Genomic DNA, 10,209 nt, shown 5'->3' with positions numbered 1-10,209 from the left:
CACAGTGCCTTGTATAAGTGTCTCACAGTCAGTTATCATGTGCCCGCTGGAAGAGAAGGAGGGGAGGAGGGAGAAATGAACTCGTGCATTTTTCTGAATACTACTCTGTTAATGAGGTGATTTCTTATTCTTGAAGGCAGACCTCACAAACACTGCCTTCTTGTGTGGATATCATAAAAGTCTGTCTGAAAGAGAAATCCTGTCAGCCAGATGCTTTCACAGAGGTATTTACGTGTGAGGTTGAATTCTATATTTGAATACATGAAGAATGTCAGATACTTTTAATAAAATAAATTTCTCCAGCACCTATGCAGTGCCAGGCATTACACTGTAAAGCAGTGGTTTTCAACCTGTGGGTCGCGAACAATGAAAATACATCCTGCATATCAGATATTTACATTATGATTCATAACAGTAGCAAAATTACAGTTATGAAGTAGCAACAAAAATAATTTTATGGTTGGGGGTCACCACAACATGAGGAACTGTACTAAAGGGTCGTGGCATTATGAAGGTTGAGAACCACTGCAAAGGGACTCAAACGTGCCCTAACCGGTTTGGCTCAGTAGATAGAGCATCGGCCTGCGGACTGAAAGGTCCCAGGTTCGATTTCGGTCAAGGGCATGTACCTTGGTTCGGGCACATCGCCCTAACCGGTTTGGCTCAGTAGATAGAGCATCGGCCTGCGGACTGAAAGGTCCCAGGTTCGATTCCGGTCAAGGGCATGTACCTTGGTTGCGGGCACATCCCCAGTAGGAAGTGTGCAGGAGGCAGCTGGTTGATGTTTCTCTCTCATCGATGTTTCTAACTATCCCTCTCCCTTCCTCTCTGTAAAAAATTAATCATATATATATATATAGAGAGAGAGAGACTCAAACTTGGAGCAGAAGTGGGCTCTATCTTCAAGAAGCTAAAAGTCTATCTATACACAAAGAGAAGACATGAGTGAAAGCATCACATGCAAGGTCAAAACCCTCCGGTGTGGTAAGAGGTCCGAAGAGGGAGGATTCAGCCCAGTTTGTGGAGATGTGAAAGCAGTGTCTTTCTGCCTTGAAGGTCTGGGGAGGAATTGTAAATCTGTTTGTTTATTGCCGAAGAATGCTTGCCTTGGAAACTAGAGAGTGCCTCCGATTCAGTCCCAGTGATAAAGTGTCTCTAAACTGGGTCAGGGACAAAAACAAAGGGGACGACACCATAAATAAGGAACTTATGGGGCAGAAGGTGTCAGCTCAAGCATTTAGAGGCACTCTGCCAGGGAGAGGGAACTAGAAATGTAATTATTTGGAAGACTTCAAAACCAGTAAATCAATGAGTTGTTTAGTACAACACTTCTCGCTCTTTTGTAGCCTATTACAATTACTTCCGAACTGATTTCTCCAGCTTCCATCTCTCCCTGCCTTATCGATCTTCTACTGTATTGCAAGGTGCATCTTCCTGGGATGTGGCTTTGATCACGTTACTCCCCTTCTTACACCTTTTATTTGTTCCAAAGAAAATGAATAAAAGTAATGTTTCAATGGGCATTAGAAGCCATTTTAGCTGCAGTCTGTTTTAACAAGCCCTGATTCTGAGGCCTGAGAGGTTAGTGAATTGTTCCCTTATGGCTTATGTCTTCCACCAAGGAAGTATATTTTCCCCTGACAAGAGCCTTCCTAATACTATCTTGTAGTCCTCGGCTCAGAGTCTGTCACACAGCAGGCATTCTAGAAATCAGGGAGAGGTGACCTGTATTCTCTGAGAAAAGGCTGCTTGACAGGAGGCGTGCTGGGTGCGCTGGGGAAGACAGCAGAACTAGACATCGCCCAGCGTTTGTTTAGAGTCTATCAGAGGAGACAAAATCAACACAAGTGGCAAATGAGAATGATAGAGCTGCTCTTCAGGGTGCAGCTCCCAGAACCGACACCAGCACAGACAAGGGAAAGAGGCCCTGCGTGGTTGAATTATATGTCCATAGAATGGCCTCAATATGGCTGAACTCTCCCTTCATGGTGCTTGGGTTATTTCTTCTCTGTCCAGGAGCAAGTGGCCAGCAAACCAGAGGATAACAATGATGATGAAGATGATGACAACAATAACAAGGAATGTATTCCTACTTAAGACAATAATAACTAACATTTATTAAGGTTCCAGTATGTGTCCTGTATCTTCTTAGCATTTTATATATTAACTTATTTAATCCTCATAACAACCCAATGATAGGTATCAGAGAGAGATTAAAGTTGAGGAAATCAATTCGGAAGTTATTGCAGTGTGCTAGAAAACCCACTGAGATAGTGATTCATCAGTTTTACAGAGGTGGAAACTGAGGCACAGAGAAGTTAGGTAAGATTCTACTGATTGGAAGTGACAGAGTCAGGTCTGAATTCCTCTGTGCACTAAGGGAGTTGGGAACGGGCAGCTAGGGTCCTGGCCCCTTGGTGTGATCTGCAAAGTGCAGAATGAGATTTTAGTTCAACAGGGAAATTTTTTTTTTTTTTTACAGCGAAAGCAAAACTTTTAATGATGGTCTTGCAAGGTCAGGTGTCTAGTATGCAGGCATAACCGGGGAAGTTACAGGAAGCAATTTATCCCTACTGAGCTAGTCCCTCCCCCGGTTCCTCATTGGCTGAGTACTATGGGTGAAGGCTTCCCCCCACCCCCCCACATCATCTAAATTTACTATTGGGTTATTTAAAAAGTGGGCTGTGGGCTTTTTAGTTGTCTCCACCTCCCTTTGTCTCTTTGTGGTGGGAAGGTCTTCCTGAGGTATGTGCTTTCTGACACATATACAGTATTTTTTTTTAAAAAATTAAATTCTTTATTGTTTAAAGTGTTATGTAAGTCTCCTTTCCCCCCTCCCACCCCCCATTGATCTCTCCCTGGCTGCCCCCACCCCCAGCACGTGCCCTCCCGCCCCTCGCCCCGCCTGTCTGTGTCCATTCGTTATTGGCTATGCTCATATGTATGCATACAAATCCTTTGGTTGGTTTCTTACCCCATCACCCGCCACCTTCCCTCATAGGTTGGACAGTCTGTTTGATGCTTCTATGACTCTGGTTCTATTTTGGTGCTTCAGTTTATGTTGTTCATCATATTCCACAAAAGAGTGAGATCATGTGATATTTATCTTTCTCTGACTGGCTAATTTCGCTTATCATAAGCTCTCCAGGTCCATCCATGCTGTGGCAAGTGGTAAGAAAACAGGGAAATTCTTGGTGTCTTCAGCAATATCCTCCCAGATGGCTGCCGTTCCTTGTTAAGCTTTTCGTCAGCTTTTCGGCTCCGTAATTGGCTTGCTTTCTCACCTGCATGGGAGAGCTTCTTCCTCTTTATCGATTCCCTTTAACATGCTTCCACCATCCTCCTTCCCCTACAGAAATCCCAGATGCCCCTCAGAGCGGTACACAGGTAACCCAGCACCCTCTGCTCCCTCGCTCCTGGCTTGGATGGGCTCTCCTCCACCTTAGAACATTCTTTTCTTTTCCTTTTTCTTCATCACAGAAGGAAGGGAACAACTGAGTTGACACCTATTTTTACAGATAGATTTTTAAAACAGGAGCACAGAGAGTTACAGTTCAGTGTGATCCCATGGGGACAGTGCTTTGGGGGACTCGAAACAACTAAGTTGTATGCCATCTCTGACTTACTGTGTGACCTTGGGGCCAGCCACTTGCCCTCTCTGTGTCTCAGTCCCCTGGGGTGGGATCATAATATCTACCATCAAGCAGTGCTCCGAGCAAGAATGAATTATTATCCTGAACACCCTCTGAGCTTCTGGGACAAAGGTGCTATGTTAATACACAGTATCCCTCTTCTTCTTCTTCTCATTAGTATTATTCAAACCCAGATGGCATTATTATTGTTGTTGATTGACAGCCCCGCATAGCCCCATTCATGGGTGTCAGAGAGCCAGGCGGTAGTTAACACAAGCAAAAACCATGTTTAAAACAAAGCCCAAGGAACACTCCAATAGTGTGCGGCTTGGGCTGCTATTAAAGCCAGAGCAGCTGCGGTGGCAACACGGAGGGACAGGGCAAGGAAATGCATCCAGGAGCACAAAGAGGGGAAAGTGGGTCTTGACACTGATCATATAATCGTGCTGGGCTTTTATAGACACTGGGAGGCCTCAAACAGAATAAATGCTTGAACTTTATCCACGGTTTACAGGCAGCGGCTGTAAAGGTCTTTGTTGCTGTTGCTGCCATATTAATGACCCAGCTTGGGGCGCTGCAGCCGCCGCCGCCGGCCGCTTCTTCCAAAGAAAACAAATCAAAGTGAGTAACTCGATGTCCGGCAATGAGTTTTCCATTATATAAAAATAAGTATAAATCTTTCCCAGTCGGGCAGCCCCACTGCGACGTCGGAGGCTGGTGAAGGGGTCAAGGTGGCTAGACGCTTTGAACCCCTGAACTAGCGCATCAAAAAGAGGCTCCTTCTCTATGTTAATTGCAAAATAAACAGATGAAAATAAACCGTGGTGCTCTGGTTCTGTGGACAGTGTTTGCACCAAAGGAGAGAGGATGGGAGGCTGCTGGTAGGGGAATGGTTTCCCTTGATCTGGTTCTCCCTTACCTTTCCTAGGCCGATAAAAACCCCCTGAGTAACTGACCCTCCACAAGCAGGGACATTAATCTTCAGCTCCAGGTCATGCCTTGCAACATTAGAGAAGTCTTCATCAAAGTGGTATCTTGCACAGATGCAATTTAGTGCCTTGGAGGTTTTAAGAAATGGTTGCCCATTCATATTCTGATTGTCTTAAACGGTGTTTCTCAACCTGCCTAATGCTGCGACCCTTTAATACAGTTCCTCATGTTGTGGTGACCCCCAATTTCATTGTTACAAATTGAACATAATTAAAGCATAGTGATTAATCACAAAAACAATATGTAATTAATATATGTGTTTTCCGATGGTCTTAGGCAACCCCCAAAGGGGTCGCGACCCCCAGGTTGAGAACCGCTGTAAGTCCTTGGTAAGCGTCAGGAAGCTGAAACGTGGAGGCACGTGCCTTGGTGGAGGGCTTGGACAAATGGATGAACAATAGCCTGAGCTCCCAGGACATGGCCAAATGGATGACTTTGGGTAGTTGGGCTGGGGAGGGGTGAGCATGTGAAATAAGGCGGGTGGGTGTGAAGGAAGAAAGTGGGACACTGGAGTGAGAGAGGGAGAGCTTGTCCCTGGAAGGGGGTGTGTGTGTGTGATGGTTTGGGGATGTGGTGAAGGGAATGACAGGGACAGAGTTAGTGGCAAGGGAAAGACATTAGACAGCTGGAGGGGCAGGAGTGGGGCCCTGGAGGGGGAGGCAGGTGATTCCTCCTGATTATAGGGCCTGCAATCCCCACCCCATCCCATCCCCATTCTTCCTTCAGATGCAACAGAAAGAACCCAACATTCTGCTTGGATGTGAAGCTTTTTCTTCCCTAAAATAGCAGATACCCACCCAGCAAAAGTAAATGTGTTTCTTTTATCCAAACATTTTGTTTTCTTTTCTATGTTTTATCATCCTTCTCTTCATCCCCAGACCTCTTTCCCTACCTGGGTCCTTTCTGACTATCTTTTCTTTGCCACCAGTGACCATTGATCAGTTCATTCATTCAGTCAGTCAACATGGTGGAACACCTTCTACAGTGACTTTCCAGAAACCATGCAAAGCATTCTAGATGCTACTAAGGGAGGGTCTCTGTCCTGAAGCAGTTCTCTTCCCAGCGTCTGAGACCAACTGGTGCTGAGCTAAGTACCAATACAGAAATAAGCACAGAGCCTGGGCCTGCTTCGGGTCGGGGTGGGTGAGAGATTGTGGTATGTGTGTCTGGGTGGTTAGTAAGGAAGGATTCAAGGAGAGAGTGGTTGAGCTGAAACATGAAAACCATATGGGAGTTAGGTGGAGAAGAAGGGGGAAGGATCTGGCATAAAGAGGAAACAGCATATTCAAAGCATGGAAGTTGCATTGATGAAAGAGAAAAGACTGTGAGAGCCAGAACAACAGCAAGGCTCTGGGAATGACAGGCTGCCTGGAGAGGCTGGAGCAGAGAATGCGAGAGAGGTGAGGCCGAGAGGTGGGCAGGGGCCAGATCACAAAAAGCCTGATATGCCACAAGGAGGAGTTCAGACTTGATATTGAAGGTACAGGAATCTACTGAAATGTTTGAAGTGTGGGGTGGGTCAGGGACAAGATCAGATTAAAGAGAGATCACTCTGGTTGTGAGATAAATAGACTGGTGGGCAGGGGTGTGAGTAGAGAGACCAGTTAGTTAGAAGGTTATTGTTATCTCCATGGCAAGAGACAACCTGGACCAAGCTAAGCAGGACAGGGGCAAAGAATACAGATTATGTAAAAAGGTGAGCTAGCTAAAGAGCAAGGCATGGGAAAAGCGAGGAGAGGATGCCTCCCAGAATTCTAGCAAGTCTAATAAATCCCTCCTCCTATTCATTCCTTCATAGCTCCTCTCCTGGAAGGGCACTCCAAACTCCTCTCATTCAAACTCTCTCTCTCCTTGCATCTCTGGTTTTGTTCAAGTCTCCTCCTCATACCTTCCTCTCACATACAGCACCATGGCTCCTGACAACTGCTCTTCTCCAATATCCTAAAGATCCTTCTCCTCCAAGTCTCATTTTCACCTTCTTTATTCTTGCTTTTTTCCAATTCTATGCTTTTCCCAGCTTGCACCACAGTAGAGGATGAACTGGTTTCCAGCCTCTTGCCTTAAGGGCTGCTTGGGAGAAAGAATTGAAGGACTTACTGGGAGGCAGAGTGAGGGAGATTTGGGTGAATTTAAGGCAGAAATAAAATTAAATTGGTCTGGTTTCTTCCCTGAAATAACAGCCCATTGATAATAGATTTAATGTGCCCCCTGGACATTTTCACTGCATACTCCTAAATTTGAGATTTTTTTTTTCAGAATGGAAGAGAATCTAATTTTTGGGGTACTTTTATAGTTCAGGAAAGTTTGCCCAAAATTCAATGATTAGGTGACCATTTGTATGTGGTCTATGATAAATTGGCATGCCTTCATTTAGCACACGCTTGATATCTCCGTGCTTGACACTCTGACCTGGATGAGAGGTGATGACTATGGTTCAGTTGTCAAAAGTAGCTATTGGCTTTTGGAAGTTACACAATTCTTTAACCAGCTGTATGTCCATACTCATGAAAAGGTCTTCTCCTGGTGGAGTGAAAACAGCATGGTCCTTTTGACCTAAAACAATGATACTGTCTCCTGGCTCCAGGCTTGGTTCTTGGTCTCCTTCACCACAGAATGTTATCTTGTGGCCACCTTTCATGCCTTTGTCAATATGAACTTCTAGAATCTTCTCTCAAACTATCTTCCTTCCATTGCCCCTTTTACATCTACCTTTAGGACAGATTCATTCCTCATGGCCCTGGCACTTCATGCACACAGACTGAACTGGTTGAACCATTCCAGGTCAGATCTGATGAATTCTCATTTGCATTCCAGTACCTCGGCAATTGGGATGGCACTCTACTGCTCCTTTCTTACTACCTCTGCCTTTATATTTGTCACATACCATGTTCATTGGTTCTTTGGCAGAGCTAGTTTTCTTGTTGCACTACTATGTACACCTGCTGAGATTACTGATGAACATTTTTACCTCTCCTTTCTCTCTGCATCCTCCCTTCTCCTCCCAAAGATGTCCATTGGGGGAGCCAAAGCCACCACCTGCTCCACCGTCTTTAATTGCCTGTTTTCTTTTGTCATACAATACCCGCTTCTTTACATCAGAGAGCATTTTGTAAGCTTGAGAAATCTGTTTAAACTTCTCTCCTTCATTTGGAATCTTATCAGGGTGGTACTTCAAGGCCAGCTTCCCGTGAGCCTTTTTCAATGCTTCCTGGATTTGACCCCCAAAACATCATAGTAAGTGGTTTCTTTCACCATTTTTGACAGGCAGTGAGCAGGCTGAGGCCCGTGTGGAGGAGCAGGAGAGAGCACATTGCTGTCGAGAACATAATTCTTAAGAGAACAAGAGAGAAGCTGCCCTTCCCCCTGCTCCTTCCCAGCCACTGCAGGGAATGGGAGCATGACTCCTGATTCAGACATTTCGGAAAGACAAGTGGAGACTTCAGAGGAAACATAAGGAATCATTTTTGTGATTTCCATATTAACTAGTTCAAAGCAGCTTATTTATCACATGATAAGGTTCTGCTTGGCGATTTCACATCCATTACATTTCCTCTAATCTCACATCAACCTTTGGAGGTAATTATAGTCCCACTTTAGAGATGAAGAAGCTGCTGGTTACGAAACTGGCCCAGGTCTGTGTGAGTCCTCAGCCTGCAGCCTTCCCCACTCCCTCCACTGTCAAGCTAATGCTATTTAAAGAATAAAAGGAAAACAATAATAAGCCACATTAGCCCAACATAAATGTAACCTTACGCTTTTTCCTCTGTCTCCTAAAATGTTAGAAATGGATCTCACTCTCTGTATTTTGTTTGAAACAGAGAATTAAAAATGTTTCTTACAGAATTTTGATACTTTCCTCCAGGTGAAATATTTGATGTCCTGAGAAGTTTTTTGGTTTGTTTATTTGTTTGTTCCCGACAATAGCGTCAAATAAAATCTTTCACTAACCCCATCTTTCAGCCCTTTTCCAAGACAGCCCCTCCGGGGAGCCAATCTTGGAAGAAAATCGTTCACCCACTGCGTAATGGAGACCAGACGGGCTTGATGGGCAGTCACAGGAGATGTAAATAGACAAGGAAGTCCCAAGTGGGTGGGAAGGTGAGAGACAAGTTGGGTGCTGCTGTAACAAAACACATTCAAATATGAGAGTGGCTTTGGGACAGTAGAGGACAGAAGCTGGACGGACCTTGAGAAGATTACTAGTAAAAATTTAAAGGGTCTCAAAGAGACTGTCAGCAGAAGCCGATGTCTTTGAGAAGGCTATCGGTCCAGGATTACAGAGAAGTGAGGAAAACGTTACTGGCAACTAGAGAGAAGAGGTTCCGTTATGCAGTGACAGAAAGTTTAGCAACACTCCTGCCTGCAATAATGTGGAAAATAGAAAATGTACCCCATGCAATGGGTGATCTAGCTAAGGAGGTTCCCAGGCAGGGCTACAGGTCACCCTGCCTTATTTTTCCCGCTGACATTGAAATGGGAAGGGAGAGCAATAAGCTCAAGAAAAAAAAAAAGTTACATATGAAGGAGAGAGAACCTGCTGAGTTTGTAAATACCTTGCTTCTCCAGATGGAAAGCAATGTTGCATTAAGAATGGTTTCTGGCCCTGATCAGTTTGGCTCAGTGGATAGAGCATCGGCCTGCGGACTGAAGGGTCCCAGGTTCGATTCTGATCAAGGGCATGTACCTTGGTTGCGGGCACATCCCCAGCAGGGGGTGTGCAGGAGGCAGCTGATTGATGTTTCTCTCTCATCGATGTTTCTAACTCTCTATCCCTCTCCCTTCCTCTCTGTAAAATATCAATAAAATATATTTTTTTAAAAAAAGAATGGTTTCTGGAGAAAAGTAAAATTTAGGAAATTAAGGAAAACATGGTGTAAAGATGAAACAAATTATGATTAGAAAATTATTTGCTAAGACTGTGGAAAGGTTTAAAGTAATGTCTTAGAGAACTGTTCAGTCAAAACAAAAACAAAAAATCCAGGACTTTTAAGAATCCTTGGCAGCTTCCACAGAAGCCCAAGATAGATGGTGATTTATCATAAAGAGATGTGTAGCCCGGCCACAGTGGCTCAGCTGGTTGAGCGTTGTCATGTGCAAGGAAAGGTTGCGGGTTCATTCCTGGTCAGGGTACATAGCGGGTTGTGGATTTGATCCCCAGGCGGAGTATACAGAAGACAACTGATCTGTTTTCTCTCTTACATTGATGTTTCTCTCTCTCACCCCTTCCTCTCTCTAAGCATGTCCTTGGGTGAGGATTAAGAAAAAGAGAGAGATTTATAGATGTGGCTTTTTTTCTTATGGCATGAACCACAGTATGATTCATAGGAGGCTCTCAAAAGTTTTAAGAGAATGCCCTGGCTGGGTAGCTCAGTTGGTTCGAGCATCATCCCGATACACCAAGCCTGTGGGTTTGATCCCCAGTCAGGGGGCATACGAGAAGCAACCAGTGAATGCATAAATGAGTGGAATAACAAACCAATGATTCTCTTCACTCTCTCTAAAAATCAATTAAAAAATTTTTTAAAGTCTTTGAATTCCCAGACTTTATAGGCTGAAAATAGTCTGAAAAAAATGAACCAGTCACAAA

General features: G+C 44.5%; 1 pseudogene; it reads right to left on the bottom strand.

Annotated features, from left to right (window-relative positions):
- Positions 1-6,909: 6,909 nt before the first annotated feature.
- LOC102240564 lies at positions 6,910-7,880 on the bottom strand (annotated as a pseudogene).
- Between the last annotated feature and the right edge of the window lie 2,329 nt (positions 7,881-10,209).

The sequence above is a fragment of the Myotis brandtii genome, unplaced genomic scaffold (assembly GCF_000412655.1).
Source record: "Myotis brandtii unplaced genomic scaffold, ASM41265v1 scaffold504, whole genome shotgun sequence".
In the NCBI taxonomy this organism is placed as follows: Eukaryota; Metazoa; Chordata; class Mammalia; order Chiroptera; family Vespertilionidae; genus Myotis; species Myotis brandtii.
Note: the sequence above shows the minus strand (reverse complement) of the source record. Positions and strands in the feature narration are given on the sequence as shown.